Raw genomic sequence first — 16,647 nt, 5'->3', positions numbered from 1 at the left:
CCCCCCCCCACCCCCCCCCCCCCCCACCCCCCCCCCCCCCCACCCCCCCCCCCCCCCACCCCCCCCCCCCCCCACCCCCCCCCCCCCCCACCCCCCCCCCCCCCCACCCCCCCCCCCCCCCACCCCCCCCCCCCCCCACCCCCCCCCCCCCCCACCCCCCCCCCCCCCCACCCCCCCCCCCCCCCACCCCCCCCCCCCCCCACCCCCCCCCCCCCCCACCCCCCCCCCCCCCCACCCCCCCCCCCCCCCACCCCCCCCCCCCCCCACCCCCCCCCCCCCCCACCCCCCCCCCCCCCCACCCCCCCCCCCCCCCACCCCCCCCCCCCCCCACCCCCCCCCCCCCCCACCCCCCCCCCCCCCCACCCCCCCCCCCCCCCACCCCCCCCCCCCCCCACCCCCCCCCCCCCCCACCCCCCCCCCCCCCCACCCCCCCCCCCCCCCACCCCCCCCCCCCCCCACCCCCCCCCCCCCCCACCCCCCCCCCCCCCCACCCCCCCCCCCCCCCACCCCCCCCCCCCCCCACCCCCCCCCCCCCCCACCCCCCCCCCCCCCCACCCCCCCCCCCCCCCACCCCCCCCCCCCCCCACCCCCCCCCCCCCCCACCCCCCCCCCCCCCCACCCCCCCCCCCCCCCACCCCCCCCCCCCCCCACCCCCCCCCCCCCCCACCCCCCCCCCCCCCCACCCCCCCCCCCCCCCACCCCCCCCCCCCCCCACCCCCCCCCCCCCCCACCCCCCCCCCCCCCCACCCCCCCCCCCCCCCACCCCCCCCCCCCCCCACCCCCCCCCCCCCCCACCCCCCCCCCCCCCCACCCCCCCCCCCCCCCACCCCCCCCCCCCCCCACCCCCCCCCCCCCCCACCCCCCCCCCCCCCCACCCCCCCCCCCCCCCACCCCCCCCCCCCCCCACCCCCCCCCCCCCCCACCCCCCCCCCCCCCCACCCCCCCCCCCCCCCACCCCCCCCCCCCCCCACCCCCCCCCCCCCCCACCCCCCCCCCCCCCCACCCCCCCCCCCCCCCACCCCCCCCCCCCCCCACCCCCCCCCCCCCCCACCCCCCCCCCCCCCCACCCCCCCCCCCCCCCACCCCCCCCCCCCCCCACCCCCCCCCCCCCCCACCCCCCCCCCCCCCCACCCCCCCCCCCCCCCACCCCCCCCCCCCCCCACCCCCCCCCCCCCCCACCCCCCCCCCCCCCCACCCCCCCCCCCCCCCACCCCCCCCCCCCCCCACCCCCCCCCCCCCCCACCCCCCCCCCCCCCCACCCCCCCCCCCCCCCACCCCCCCCCCCCCCCACCCCCCCCCCCCCCCACCCCCCCCCCCCCCCACCCCCCCCCCCCCCCACCCCCCCCCCCCCCCACCCCCCCCCCCCCCCACCCCCCCCCCCCCCCACCCCCCCCCCCCCCCACCCCCCCCCCCCCCCACCCCCCCCCCCCCCCACCCCCCCCCCCCCCCACCCCCCCCCCCCCCCACCCCCCCCCCCCCCCACCCCCCCCCCCCCCCACCCCCCCCCCCCCCCACCCCCCCCCCCCCCCACCCCCCCCCCCCCCCACCCCCCCCCCCCCCCACCCCCCCCCCCCCCCACCCCCCCCCCCCCCCACCCCCCCCCCCCCCCACCCCCCCCCCCCCCCACCCCCCCCCCCCCCCACCCCCCCCCCCCCCCACCCCCCCCCCCCCCCACCCCCCCCCCCCCCCACCCCCCCCCCCCCCCACCCCCCCCCCCCCCCACCCCCCCCCCCCCCCACCCCCCCCCCCCCCCACCCCCCCCCCCCCCCACCCCCCCCCCCCCCCACCCCCCCCCCCCCCCACCCCCCCCCCCCCCCACCCCCCCCCCCCCCCACCCCCCCCCCCCCCCACCCCCCCCCCCCCCCACCCCCCCCCCCCCCCACCCCCCCCCCCCCCCACCCCCCCCCCCCCCCACCCCCCCCCCCCCCCACCCCCCCCCCCCCCCACCCCCCCCCCCCCCCACCCCCCCCCCCCCCCACCCCCCCCCCCCCCCACCCCCCCCCCCCCCCACCCCCCCCCCCCCCCACCCCCCCCCCCCCCCACCCCCCCCCCCCCCCACCCCCCCCCCCCCCCACCCCCCCCCCCCCCCACCCCCCCCCCCCCCCACCCCCCCCCCCCCCCACCCCCCCCCCCCCCCACCCCCCCCCCCCCCCACCCCCCCCCCCCCCCACCCCCCCCCCCCCCCACCCCCCCCCCCCCCCACCCCCCCCCCCCCCCACCCCCCCCCCCCCCCACCCCCCCCCCCCCCCACCCCCCCCCCCCCCCACCCCCCCCCCCCCCCACCCCCCCCCCCCCCCACCCCCCCCCCCCCCCACCCCCCCCCCCCCCCACCCCCCCCCCCCCCCACCCCCCCCCCCCCCCACCCCCCCCCCCCCCCACCCCCCCCCCCCCCCACCCCCCCCCCCCCCCACCCCCCCCCCCCCCCACCCCCCCCCCCCCCCACCCCCCCCCCCCCCCACCCCCCCCCCCCCCCACCCCCCCCCCCCCCCACCCCCCCCCCCCCCCACCCCCCCCCCCCCCCACCCCCCCCCCCCCCCACCCCCCCCCCCCCCCACCCCCCCCCCCCCCCACCCCCCCCCCCCCCCACCCCCCCCCCCCCCCACCCCCCCCCCCCCCCACCCCCCCCCCCCCCCACCCCCCCCCCCCCCCACCCCCCCCCCCCCCCACCCCCCCCCCCCCCCACCCCCCCCCCCCCCCACCCCCCCCCCCCCCCACCCCCCCCCCCCCCCACCCCCCCCCCCCCCCACCCCCCCCCCCCCCCACCCCCCCCCCCCCCCACCCCCCCCCCCCCCCACCCCCCCCCCCCCCCACCCCCCCCCCCCCCCACCCCCCCCCCCCCCCACCCCCCCCCCCCCCCACCCCCCCCCCCCCCCACCCCCCCCCCCCCCCACCCCCCCCCCCCCCCACCCCCCCCCCCCCCCACCCCCCCCCCCCCCCACCCCCCCCCCCCCCCACCCCCCCCCCCCCCCACCCCCCCCCCCCCCCACCCCCCCCCCCCCCCACCCCCCCCCCCCCCCACCCCCCCCCCCCCCCACCCCCCCCCCCCCCCACCCCCCCCCCCCCCCACCCCCCCCCCCCCCCACCCCCCCCCCCCCCCACCCCCCCCCCCCCCCACCCCCCCCCCCCCCCACCCCCCCCCCCCCCCACCCCCCCCCCCCCCCACCCCCCCCCCCCCCCACCCCCCCCCCCCCCCACCCCCCCCCCCCCCCACCCCCCCCCCCCCCCACCCCCCCCCCCCCCCACCCCCCCCCCCCCCCACCCCCCCCCCCCCCCACCCCCCCCCCCCCCCACCCCCCCCCCCCCCCACCCCCCCCCCCCCCCACCCCCCCCCCCCCCCACCCCCCCCCCCCCCCACCCCCCCCCCCCCCCACCCCCCCCCCCCCCCACCCCCCCCCCCCCCCACCCCCCCCCCCCCCCACCCCCCCCCCCCCCCACCCCCCCCCCCCCCCACCCCCCCCCCCCCCCACCCCCCCCCCCCCCCACCCCCCCCCCCCCCCACCCCCCCCCCCCCCCACCCCCCCCCCCCCCCACCCCCCCCCCCCCCCACCCCCCCCCCCCCCCACCCCCCCCCCCCCCCACCCCCCCCCCCCCCCACCCCCCCCCCCCCCCACCCCCCCCCCCCCCCACCCCCCCCCCCCCCCACCCCCCCCCCCCCCCACCCCCCCCCCCCCCCACCCCCCCCCCCCCCCACCCCCCCCCCCCCCCACCCCCCCCCCCCCCCACCCCCCCCCCCCCCCACCCCCCCCCCCCCCCACCCCCCCCCCCCCCCACCCCCCCCCCCCCCCACCCCCCCCCCCCCCCACCCCCCCCCCCCCCCACCCCCCCCCCCCCCCACCCCCCCCCCCCCCCACCCCCCCCCCCCCCCACCCCCCCCCCCCCCCACCCCCCCCCCCCCCCACCCCCCCCCCCCCCCACCCCCCCCCCCCCCCACCCCCCCCCCCCCCCACCCCCCCCCCCCCCCACCCCCCCCCCCCCCCACCCCCCCCCCCCCCCACCCCCCCCCCCCCCCACCCCCCCCCCCCCCCACCCCCCCCCCCCCCCACCCCCCCCCCCCCCCACCCCCCCCCCCCCCCACCCCCCCCCCCCCCCACCCCCCCCCCCCCCCACCCCCCCCCCCCCCCACCCCCCCCCCCCCCCACCCCCCCCCCCCCCCACCCCCCCCCCCCCCCACCCCCCCCCCCCCCCACCCCCCCCCCCCCCCACCCCCCCCCCCCCCCACCCCCCCCCCCCCCCACCCCCCCCCCCCCCCACCCCCCCCCCCCCCCACCCCCCCCCCCCCCCACCCCCCCCCCCCCCCACCCCCCCCCCCCCCCACCCCCCCCCCCCCCCACCCCCCCCCCCCCCCACCCCCCCCCCCCCCCACCCCCCCCCCCCCCCACCCCCCCCCCCCCCCACCCCCCCCCCCCCCCACCCCCCCCCCCCCCCACCCCCCCCCCCCCCCACCCCCCCCCCCCCCCACCCCCCCCCCCCCCCACCCCCCCCCCCCCCCACCCCCCCCCCCCCCCACCCCCCCCCCCCCCCACCCCCCCCCCCCCCCACCCCCCCCCCCCCCCACCCCCCCCCCCCCCCACCCCCCCCCCCCCCCACCCCCCCCCCCCCCCACCCCCCCCCCCCCCCACCCCCCCCCCCCCCCACCCCCCCCCCCCCCCACCCCCCCCCCCCCCCACCCCCCCCCCCCCCCACCCCCCCCCCCCCCCACCCCCCCCCCCCCCCACCCCCCCCCCCCCCCACCCCCCCCCCCCCCCACCCCCCCCCCCCCCCACCCCCCCCCCCCCCCACCCCCCCCCCCCCCCACCCCCCCCCCCCCCCACCCCCCCCCCCCCCCACCCCCCCCCCCCCCCACCCCCCCCCCCCCCCACCCCCCCCCCCCCCCACCCCCCCCCCCCCCCACCCCCCCCCCCCCCCACCCCCCCCCCCCCCCACCCCCCCCCCCCCCCACCCCCCCCCCCCCCCACCCCCCCCCCCCCCCACCCCCCCCCCCCCCCACCCCCCCCCCCCCCCACCCCCCCCCCCCCCCACCCCCCCCCCCCCCCACCCCCCCCCCCCCCCACCCCCCCCCCCCCCCACCCCCCCCCCCCCCCACCCCCCCCCCCCCCCACCCCCCCCCCCCCCCACCCCCCCCCCCCCCCACCCCCCCCCCCCCCCACCCCCCCCCCCCCCCACCCCCCCCCCCCCCCACCCCCCCCCCCCCCCACCCCCCCCCCCCCCCACCCCCCCCCCCCCCCACCCCCCCCCCCCCCCACCCCCCCCCCCCCCCACCCCCCCCCCCCCCCACCCCCCCCCCCCCCCACCCCCCCCCCCCCCCACCCCCCCCCCCCCCCACCCCCCCCCCCCCCCACCCCCCCCCCCCCCCACCCCCCCCCCCCCCCACCCCCCCCCCCCCCCACCCCCCCCCCCCCCCACCCCCCCCCCCCCCCACCCCCCCCCCCCCCCACCCCCCCCCCCCCCCACCCCCCCCCCCCCCCACCCCCCCCCCCCCCCACCCCCCCCCCCCCCCACCCCCCCCCCCCCCCACCCCCCCCCCCCCCCACCCCCCCCCCCCCCCACCCCCCCCCCCCCCCACCCCCCCCCCCCCCCACCCCCCCCCCCCCCCACCCCCCCCCCCCCCCACCCCCCCCCCCCCCCACCCCCCCCCCCCCCCACCCCCCCCCCCCCCCACCCCCCCCCCCCCCCACCCCCCCCCCCCCCCACCCCCCCCCCCCCCCACCCCCCCCCCCCCCCACCCCCCCCCCCCCCCACCCCCCCCCCCCCCCACCCCCCCCCCCCCCCACCCCCCCCCCCCCCCACCCCCCCCCCCCCCCACCCCCCCCCCCCCCCACCCCCCCCCCCCCCCACCCCCCCCCCCCCCCACCCCCCCCCCCCCCCACCCCCCCCCCCCCCCACCCCCCCCCCCCCCCACCCCCCCCCCCCCCCACCCCCCCCCCCCCCCACCCCCCCCCCCCCCCACCCCCCCCCCCCCCCACCCCCCCCCCCCCCCACCCCCCCCCCCCCCCACCCCCCCCCCCCCCCACCCCCCCCCCCCCCCACCCCCCCCCCCCCCCACCCCCCCCCCCCCCCACCCCCCCCCCCCCCCACCCCCCCCCCCCCCCACCCCCCCCCCCCCCCACCCCCCCCCCCCCCCACCCCCCCCCCCCCCCACCCCCCCCCCCCCCCACCCCCCCCCCCCCCCACCCCCCCCCCCCCCCACCCCCCCCCCCCCCCACCCCCCCCCCCCCCCACCCCCCCCCCCCCCCACCCCCCCCCCCCCCCACCCCCCCCCCCCCCCACCCCCCCCCCCCCCCACCCCCCCCCCCCCCCACCCCCCCCCCCCCCCACCCCCCCCCCCCCCCACCCCCCCCCCCCCCCACCCCCCCCCCCCCCCACCCCCCCCCCCCCCCACCCCCCCCCCCCCCCACCCCCCCCCCCCCCCACCCCCCCCCCCCCCCACCCCCCCCCCCCCCCACCCCCCCCCCCCCCCACCCCCCCCCCCCCCCACCCCCCCCCCCCCCCACCCCCCCCCCCCCCCACCCCCCCCCCCCCCCACCCCCCCCCCCCCCCACCCCCCCCCCCCCCCACCCCCCCCCCCCCCCACCCCCCCCCCCCCCCACCCCCCCCCCCCCCCACCCCCCCCCCCCCCCACCCCCCCCCCCCCCCACCCCCCCCCCCCCCCACCCCCCCCCCCCCCCACCCCCCCCCCCCCCCACCCCCCCCCCCCCCCACCCCCCCCCCCCCCCACCCCCCCCCCCCCCCACCCCCCCCCCCCCCCACCCCCCCCCCCCCCCACCCCCCCCCCCCCCCACCCCCCCCCCCCCCCACCCCCCCCCCCCCCCACCCCCCCCCCCCCCCACCCCCCCCCCCCCCCACCCCCCCCCCCCCCCACCCCCCCCCCCCCCCACCCCCCCCCCCCCCCACCCCCCCCCCCCCCCACCCCCCCCCCCCCCCACCCCCCCCCCCCCCCACCCCCCCCCCCCCCCACCCCCCCCCCCCCCCACCCCCCCCCCCCCCCACCCCCCCCCCCCCCCACCCCCCCCCCCCCCCACCCCCCCCCCCCCCCACCCCCCCCCCCCCCCACCCCCCCCCCCCCCCACCCCCCCCCCCCCCCACCCCCCCCCCCCCCCACCCCCCCCCCCCCCCACCCCCCCCCCCCCCCACCCCCCCCCCCCCCCACCCCCCCCCCCCCCCACCCCCCCCCCCCCCCACCCCCCCCCCCCCCCACCCCCCCCCCCCCCCACCCCCCCCCCCCCCCACCCCCCCCCCCCCCCACCCCCCCCCCCCCCCACCCCCCCCCCCCCCCACCCCCCCCCCCCCCCACCCCCCCCCCCCCCCACCCCCCCCCCCCCCCACCCCCCCCCCCCCCCACCCCCCCCCCCCCCCACCCCCCCCCCCCCCCACCCCCCCCCCCCCCCACCCCCCCCCCCCCCCACCCCCCCCCCCCCCCACCCCCCCCCCCCCCCACCCCCCCCCCCCCCCACCCCCCCCCCCCCCCACCCCCCCCCCCCCCCACCCCCCCCCCCCCCCACCCCCCCCCCCCCCCACCCCCCCCCCCCCCCACCCCCCCCCCCCCCCACCCCCCCCCCCCCCCACCCCCCCCCCCCCCCACCCCCCCCCCCCCCCACCCCCCCCCCCCCCCACCCCCCCCCCCCCCCACCCCCCCCCCCCCCCACCCCCCCCCCCCCCCACCCCCCCCCCCCCCCACCCCCCCCCCCCCCCACCCCCCCCCCCCCCCACCCCCCCCCCCCCCCACCCCCCCCCCCCCCCACCCCCCCCCCCCCCCACCCCCCCCCCCCCCCACCCCCCCCCCCCCCCACCCCCCCCCCCCCCCACCCCCCCCCCCCCCCACCCCCCCCCCCCCCCACCCCCCCCCCCCCCCACCCCCCCCCCCCCCCACCCCCCCCCCCCCCCACCCCCCCCCCCCCCCACCCCCCCCCCCCCCCACCCCCCCCCCCCCCCACCCCCCCCCCCCCCCACCCCCCCCCCCCCCCACCCCCCCCCCCCCCCACCCCCCCCCCCCCCCACCCCCCCCCCCCCCCACCCCCCCCCCCCCCCACCCCCCCCCCCCCCCACCCCCCCCCCCCCCCACCCCCCCCCCCCCCCACCCCCCCCCCCCCCCACCCCCCCCCCCCCCCACCCCCCCCCCCCCCCACCCCCCCCCCCCCCCACCCCCCCCCCCCCCCACCCCCCCCCCCCCCCACCCCCCCCCCCCCCCACCCCCCCCCCCCCCCACCCCCCCCCCCCCCCACCCCCCCCCCCCCCCACCCCCCCCCCCCCCCACCCCCCCCCCCCCCCACCCCCCCCCCCCCCCACCCCCCCCCCCCCCCACCCCCCCCCCCCCCCACCCCCCCCCCCCCCCACCCCCCCCCCCCCCCACCCCCCCCCCCCCCCACCCCCCCCCCCCCCCACCCCCCCCCCCCCCCACCCCCCCCCCCCCCCACCCCCCCCCCCCCCCACCCCCCCCCCCCCCCACCCCCCCCCCCCCCCACCCCCCCCCCCCCCCACCCCCCCCCCCCCCCACCCCCCCCCCCCCCCACCCCCCCCCCCCCCCACCCCCCCCCCCCCCCACCCCCCCCCCCCCCCACCCCCCCCCCCCCCCACCCCCCCCCCCCCCCACCCCCCCCCCCCCCCACCCCCCCCCCCCCCCACCCCCCCCCCCCCCCACCCCCCCCCCCCCCCACCCCCCCCCCCCCCCACCCCCCCCCCCCCCCACCCCCCCCCCCCCCCACCCCCCCCCCCCCCCACCCCCCCCCCCCCCCACCCCCCCCCCCCCCCACCCCCCCCCCCCCCCACCCCCCCCCCCCCCCACCCCCCCCCCCCCCCACCCCCCCCCCCCCCCACCCCCCCCCCCCCCCACCCCCCCCCCCCCCCACCCCCCCCCCCCCCCACCCCCCCCCCCCCCCACCCCCCCCCCCCCCCACCCCCCCCCCCCCCCACCCCCCCCCCCCCCCACCCCCCCCCCCCCCCACCCCCCCCCCCCCCCACCCCCCCCCCCCCCCACCCCCCCCCCCCCCCACCCCCCCCCCCCCCCACCCCCCCCCCCCCCCACCCCCCCCCCCCCCCACCCCCCCCCCCCCCCACCCCCCCCCCCCCCCACCCCCCCCCCCCCCCACCCCCCCCCCCCCCCACCCCCCCCCCCCCCCACCCCCCCCCCCCCCCACCCCCCCCCCCCCCCACCCCCCCCCCCCCCCACCCCCCCCCCCCCCCACCCCCCCCCCCCCCCACCCCCCCCCCCCCCCACCCCCCCCCCCCCCCACCCCCCCCCCCCCCCACCCCCCCCCCCCCCCACCCCCCCCCCCCCCCACCCCCCCCCCCCCCCACCCCCCCCCCCCCCCACCCCCCCCCCCCCCCACCCCCCCCCCCCCCCACCCCCCCCCCCCCCCACCCCCCCCCCCCCCCACCCCCCCCCCCCCCCACCCCCCCCCCCCCCCACCCCCCCCCCCCCCCACCCCCCCCCCCCCCCACCCCCCCCCCCCCCCACCCCCCCCCCCCCCCACCCCCCCCCCCCCCCACCCCCCCCCCCCCCCACCCCCCCCCCCCCCCACCCCCCCCCCCCCCCACCCCCCCCCCCCCCCACCCCCCCCCCCCCCCACCCCCCCCCCCCCCCACCCCCCCCCCCCCCCACCCCCCCCCCCCCCCACCCCCCCCCCCCCCCACCCCCCCCCCCCCCCACCCCCCCCCCCCCCCACCCCCCCCCCCCCCCACCCCCCCCCCCCCCCACCCCCCCCCCCCCCCACCCCCCCCCCCCCCCACCCCCCCCCCCCCCCACCCCCCCCCCCCCCCACCCCCCCCCCCCCCCACCCCCCCCCCCCCCCACCCCCCCCCCCCCCCACCCCCCCCCCCCCCCACCCCCCCCCCCCCCCACCCCCCCCCCCCCCCACCCCCCCCCCCCCCCACCCCCCCCCCCCCCCACCCCCCCCCCCCCCCACCCCCCCCCCCCCCCACCCCCCCCCCCCCCCACCCCCCCCCCCCCCCACCCCCCCCCCCCCCCACCCCCCCCCCCCCCCACCCCCCCCCCCCCCCACCCCCCCCCCCCCCCACCCCCCCCCCCCCCCACCCCCCCCCCCCCCCACCCCCCCCCCCCCCCACCCCCCCCCCCCCCCACCCCCCCCCCCCCCCACCCCCCCCCCCCCCCACCCCCCCCCCCCCCCACCCCCCCCCCCCCCCACCCCCCCCCCCCCCCACCCCCCCCCCCCCCCACCCCCCCCCCCCCCCACCCCCCCCCCCCCCCACCCCCCCCCCCCCCCACCCCCCCCCCCCCCCACCCCCCCCCCCCCCCACCCCCCCCCCCCCCCACCCCCCCCCCCCCCCACCCCCCCCCCCCCCCACCCCCCCCCCCCCCCACCCCCCCCCCCCCCCACCCCCCCCCCCCCCCACCCCCCCCCCCCCCCACCCCCCCCCCCCCCCACCCCCCCCCCCCCCCACCCCCCCCCCCCCCCACCCCCCCCCCCCCCCACCCCCCCCCCCCCCCACCCCCCCCCCCCCCCACCCCCCCCCCCCCCCACCCCCCCCCCCCCCCACCCCCCCCCCCCCCCACCCCCCCCCCCCCCCACCCCCCCCCCCCCCCACCCCCCCCCCCCCCCACCCCCCCCCCCCCCCACCCCCCCCCCCCCCCACCCCCCCCCCCCCCCACCCCCCCCCCCCCCCACCCCCCCCCCCCCCCACCCCCCCCCCCCCCCACCCCCCCCCCCCCCCACCCCCCCCCCCCCCCACCCCCCCCCCCCCCCACCCCCCCCCCCCCCCACCCCCCCCCCCCCCCACCCCCCCCCCCCCCCACCCCCCCCCCCCCCCACCCCCCCCCCCCCCCACCCCCCCCCCCCCCCACCCCCCCCCCCCCCCACCCCCCCCCCCCCCCACCCCCCCCCCCCCCCACCCCCCCCCCCCCCCACCCCCCCCCCCCCCCACCCCCCCCCCCCCCCACCCCCCCCCCCCCCCACCCCCCCCCCCCCCCACCCCCCCCCCCCCCCACCCCCCCCCCCCCCCACCCCCCCCCCCCCCCACCCCCCCCCCCCCCCACCCCCCCCCCCCCCCACCCCCCCCCCCCCCCACCCCCCCCCCCCCCCACCCCCCCCCCCCCCCACCCCCCCCCCCCCCCACCCCCCCCCCCCCCCACCCCCCCCCCCCCCCACCCCCCCCCCCCCCCACCCCCCCCCCCCCCCACCCCCCCCCCCCCCCACCCCCCCCCCCCCCCACCCCCCCCCCCCCCCACCCCCCCCCCCCCCCACCCCCCCCCCCCCCCACCCCCCCCCCCCCCCACCCCCCCCCCCCCCCACCCCCCCCCCCCCCCACCCCCCCCCCCCCCCACCCCCCCCCCCCCCCACCCCCCCCCCCCCCCACCCCCCCCCCCCCCCACCCCCCCCCCCCCCCACCCCCCCCCCCCCCCACCCCCCCCCCCCCCCACCCCCCCCCCCCCCCACCCCCCCCCCCCCCCACCCCCCCCCCCCCCCACCCCCCCCCCCCCCCACCCCCCCCCCCCCCCACCCCCCCCCCCCCCCACCCCCCCCCCCCCCCACCCCCCCCCCCCCCCACCCCCCCCCCCCCCCACCCCCCCCCCCCCCCACCCCCCCCCCCCCCCACCCCCCCCCCCCCCCACCCCCCCCCCCCCCCACCCCCCCCCCCCCCCACCCCCCCCCCCCCCCACCCCCCCCCCCCCCCACCCCCCCCCCCCCCCACCCCCCCCCCCCCCCACCCCCCCCCCCCCCCACCCCCCCCCCCCCCCACCCCCCCCCCCCCCCACCCCCCCCCCCCCCCACCCCCCCCCCCCCCCACCCCCCCCCCCCCCCACCCCCCCCCCCCCCCACCCCCCCCCCCCCCCACCCCCCCCCCCCCCCACCCCCCCCCCCCCCCACCCCCCCCCCCCCCCACCCCCCCCCCCCCCCACCCCCCCCCCCCCCCACCCCCCCCCCCCCCCACCCCCCCCCCCCCCCACCCCCCCCCCCCCCCACCCCCCCCCCCCCCCACCCCCCCCCCCCCCCACCCCCCCCCCCCCCCACCCCCCCCCCCCCCCACCCCCCCCCCCCCCCACCCCCCCCCCCCCCCACCCCCCCCCCCCCCCACCCCCCCCCCCCCCCACCCCCCCCCCCCCCCACCCCCCCCCCCCCCCACCCCCCCCCCCCCCCACCCCCCCCCCCCCCCACCCCCCCCCCCCCCCACCCCCCCCCCCCCCCACCCCCCCCCCCCCCCACCCCCCCCCCCCCCCACCCCCCCCCCCCCCCACCCCCCCCCCCCCCCACCCCCCCCCCCCCCCACCCCCCCCCCCCCCCACCCCCCCCCCCCCCCACCCCCCCCCCCCCCCACCCCCCCCCCCCCCCACCCCCCCCCCCCCCCACCCCCCCCCCCCCCCACCCCCCCCCCCCCCCACCCCCCCCCCCCCCCACCCCCCCCCCCCCCCACCCCCCCCCCCCCCCACCCCCCCCCCCCCCCACCCCCCCCCCCCCCCACCCCCCCCCCCCCCCACCCCCCCCCCCCCCCACCCCCCCCCCCCCCCACCCCCCCCCCCCCCCACCCCCCCCCCCCCCCACCCCCCCCCCCCCCCACCCCCCCCCCCCCCCACCCCCCCCCCCCCCCACCCCCCCCCCCCCCCACCCCCCCCCCCCCCCACCCCCCCCCCCCCCCACCCCCCCCCCCCCCCACCCCCCCCCCCCCCCACCCCCCCCCCCCCCCACCCCCCCCCCCCCCCACCCCCCCCCCCCCCCACCCCCCCCCCCCCCCACCCCCCCCCCCCCCCACCCCCCCCCCCCCCCACCCCCCCCCCCCCCCACCCCCCCCCCCCCCCACCCCCCCCCCCCCCCACCCCCCCCCCCCCCCACCCCCCCCCCCCCCCACCCCCCCCCCCCCCCACCCCCCCCCCCCCCCACCCCCCCCCCCCCCCACCCCCCCCCCCCCCCACCCCCCCCCCCCCCCACCCCCCCCCCCCCCCACCCCCCCCCCCCCCCACCCCCCCCCCCCCCCACCCCCCCCCCCCCCCACCCCCCCCCCCCCCCACCCCCCCCCCCCCCCACCCCCCCCCCCCCCCACCCCCCCCCCCCCCCACCCCCCCCCCCCCCCACCCCCCCCCCCCCCCACCCCCCCCCCCCCCCACCCCCCCCCCCCCCCACCCCCCCCCCCCCCCACCCCCCCCCCCCCCCACCCCCCCCCCCCCCCACCCCCCCCCCCCCCCACCCCCCCCCCCCCCCACCCCCCCCCCCCCCCACCCCCCCCCCCCCCCACCCCCCCCCCCCCCCACCCCCCCCCCCCCCCACCCCCCCCCCCCCCCACCCCCCCCCCCCCCCACCCCCCCCCCCCCCCACCCCCCCCCCCCCCCACCCCCCCCCCCCCCCACCCCCCCCCCCCCCCACCCCCCCCCCCCCCCACCCCCCCCCCCCCCCACCCCCCCCCCCCCCCACCCCCCCCCCCCCCCACCCCCCCCCCCCCCCACCCCCCCCCCCCCCCACCCCCCCCCCCCCCCCCCCCCCCCCCCCCCCACCCCCCCCCCCCCCAACCCCCCCCCCCCCCCACCCCCCCCCCCCCCCCCCCCCCCCCCCCCCCACCGCCGCCCCCCCCACCACCCCCCCCCCCCCCCACCCCCACCACCCCAACAACCCCCCCCCCCCCCCCCCAAAACACCCCCACAACCCCCCCCCCCTCGCACCCCCCCCCCCCCACCCCCCCCCCCCCCCCCCCCCCCCCCACCCCCCCCCCCCCAAAGGCCAGGCTACTTCTATTCAGATTGCCCTCATCTATTGACCTTGCTATCTTCATTGTTATTCACATGCTACATACTTCATTGTTACTCACTTGCCATGCAGCCCGGAAACCATACAGCACCCCAAGTCTGTCTACAATTTGGCTCATTTTCCTTTTTGATTGTGTCTGGGAGTTCTCCTGTGCTTGTTTGGATCAACCCGGCGAAGAGAGTGGGTAGATACTGAAAAATAACTGCTAGGCTTGTCCTACCTTCCTTCCACTCTAAACCACATAGTGATCTCCAGTCGACAAACTGAGGCATGAAGGCTTAGTTGCTCTTGTCATTCTTTTTTTCTTCTTCTGTATCGCTGGGCAGGTACACTTTCAGGGAATGGCCAATACCCTGGCATTTGAACGCAAAGCACAACAGGAGGCGATTCTACTATCTGAAAAATGTTGAGCATTTTAACAGGTAAAAACAGGGACCTGGCATTCTTTTTGGCTCCTCTTCTGCTCCCTCCTTGAAAGGAGAAAACAAAATGAACTCAGTTTTTACTTATTGCTTCCTTCCAGTAATTTCTGATCACTGACTCTTATTATTTTACCTGCAGGCTTCGTCTTGAAAAATATTTGCGGGAAGAAGGCAAAAAGAGAGACAGAGAAAGAAACCGACAGAGGAAGCTATTGAAAAGATGCCCTCACCTTGCCAAAAAGTCTCAGAGTTAAAAGTCGAAATTGTTCCGTATTTGGTAGATGGCAGGCATGACAAACACAGTCACACTGAGCTAAGGAGTGATACATGCAATGAGAACTATCATGTGATTTTTTTTTTTAAAAGCCCTCGGCGTTTTCTTACCAAAATAAAGCTGCTCTGTATACCTGTCATATTTTTGTAATTTGTTTCAGCTAAAGTGGTTTAAAGATCGTAGGTGGCTGCACTGATCCCCAGAAAAACAAAATCAAAACTTGTGTAATGCCTTTTATTAAGACCAATCAAAGTAGCTGTTGATGGTTTTCCAGGCCGGGTGGTTGTAACCTGGTCGTTTTAGCTCCTTTAGACCACATATACAGCTGGCGTGTTCGGAGGCATGTTGTGACAAGGACACCAAAGATGTATACAAATGTACAGTCTTCCCCTCACCGGGGAGGTGGACAGAATAGAGAAAACGTTTTACCGTGACATGCCTCCAATGATGCCAGCCATAAATATGGGCAAAATGTTAGGAGCTGAAACTACCAGACCATGACCACGCAGCCCGGGAAACCCACCACAGCAGATGATTCTGGCCATGGGAGCCTTCGACAATACAGCCAAAGCGTTACAAAACGACATGCCAACTTCAAAGTTCCTAGAATCTCTCTGCAACTTAGATTCTTGATAGAAAAGCTGGGGGGACAAATAAGTTTCTGCTGGACCCAGTAGCAAACCTCTTAAAAGGGGACACATGGTGGACTTGCAGCTGCAGTGGAAACAAGTGGTGATGGAAACCAATTTCCTGGTTCTATTAAAGACTGCTGGGAAAAGAAGGGAAGGGATAAAATGATAACCTTTCATCAGTAGCAGTAGAATAGATCTCTGGCGCTAAATGAAGGGGCTTTGACAGATTTATGGAGAAGTCGATTTATGGCTACCAATCTTGATCCTCCTTGATCTGAGATTGCAAATGCCTTAGCAGACCAGGTGTTCGGGAGCAACAGCCACAGAAGGCCCTTGCTTTCACATCCTGCATGTGAGCTCCCAATGGCACCTGGTGGGCCACTGCGAGTAGCAGAGAGCTGGACTAGATGGACTCTGGTCTGATCCAGCTGGCTTGTTCTTATGTTCTTATCCTTTGTATGACAGCAAACATGGTGGTCCTGTACATGAAGCAAGTTGGAGACTAAATTAAGGTGTTTAGGGAAGGGGTCATGGCTTAGAGGTAAGAGCATCTTTGCATGCCTGCTTACGTGCATTCTGACTTCACGGTGTTCAGTGGTGCCCACTTGTTTTTTCCCCCAAAGCAAAGGGCTTTTCTCCACCTCATTGGAGCAGGAAGTGCTTCTGAAGAGCTCAGGAGTGCTTGTGTCTGCAGAGAACACTGACCTCCATTTGAATGTTGAACCATCTAATGTTCTGTGATTGGACTTAGGCCCCTGTGGCAGTTATTTGGGGACAGGGTGGGCTGGAGCGATGTTGTAGCGCTGTTTTCAAAATCCCAGCAATGGCCAGTGCGAGATTAGGGGGCCCTGTTCTATTTCCAGGTGCTGATAGTGTTGATGTACAGGGAAGCAAAAGGTTTGTGAAAAAATCAGTAGTGCTGCACAGGGGCTGGAGGCCTTAAGCATCATCAGCACACCTTCCAGCTTTGGAGAATGGTGAGCAAAGGTGAAGCTACCAGGGGACTTGGGGTGTGCTTTGCACCGGGTGCCCCCTTATGGTGGGCACAAACATTGCAGGTTCGTTTGTTTTTTAGGTATTTTTAGCGTTTTCCAGTTTTTGGCCTGCAGGGGGCGCAGTTTTTAGGCTAGCAGCACCAAAATTTCAGAAATTTTTTCAGGAGACTCACCTGATGATACCACCCAAGTTAGGTAAGGTTTGGTTCAGGGAGTCCAAAGTTATGGACTCCCAAAGGGGTGCCCCCACCCCCCACTGTTTCCAATGGGAGCTAATAGGAGATGGGGGCTACACCTTTGAGGGTCCATAACTTTCGACTCCCTGAACCAAACTTCACCAAACCTGGGTGGTATCATCAGGAGAGTCTCCTAAAGATACACTGAAATTTTGGTGCTGCTAGCTTAACAATTGCACACCTGACAGCAGGCACCCTCCAAATTTCCCCAGATTCTCCTTTTAAATCCACCCCCTTCGGCAGGGATTTAAAGGGAGAATCTGAGGTCCCCAGTTTAAACATTGAAAGGGATGCTGTTTCAGGATGGGGGAGAATCAGATTTTGCAACCGGCTCCATTTTCCCCAGCTGCGCCTCTGATGGTGAGAGTCTGCACTCTCTTGTCCAAGGAAGACACTCTTGGGA

General features: G+C 85.1%; 1 long non-coding RNA gene across 1 annotated transcript; it reads left to right on the top strand.

Moving 5' to 3' along the window:
* Nucleotides 1–13,736: 13,736 nt before the first annotated feature.
* On the top strand, nt 13,737–14,520 carry LOC125438193. The gene is made up of 2 exons (XR_007245305.1): nt 13,737–14,107; nt 14,247–14,520. It is a non-coding gene; the product is annotated as an uncharacterized LOC125438193 (long non-coding RNA).
* Nucleotides 14,521–16,647: the final 2,127 nt, after the last annotated feature.

Source organism: Sphaerodactylus townsendi, linkage group LG08, assembly GCF_021028975.2.
Source record: "Sphaerodactylus townsendi isolate TG3544 linkage group LG08, MPM_Stown_v2.3, whole genome shotgun sequence".
Taxonomy (NCBI): Eukaryota; Metazoa; Chordata; class Lepidosauria; order Squamata; family Sphaerodactylidae; genus Sphaerodactylus; species Sphaerodactylus townsendi.
The sequence above is the reverse complement of the archived record's forward strand: the minus strand, read 5'-3'. Positions and strand labels throughout refer to the sequence as shown.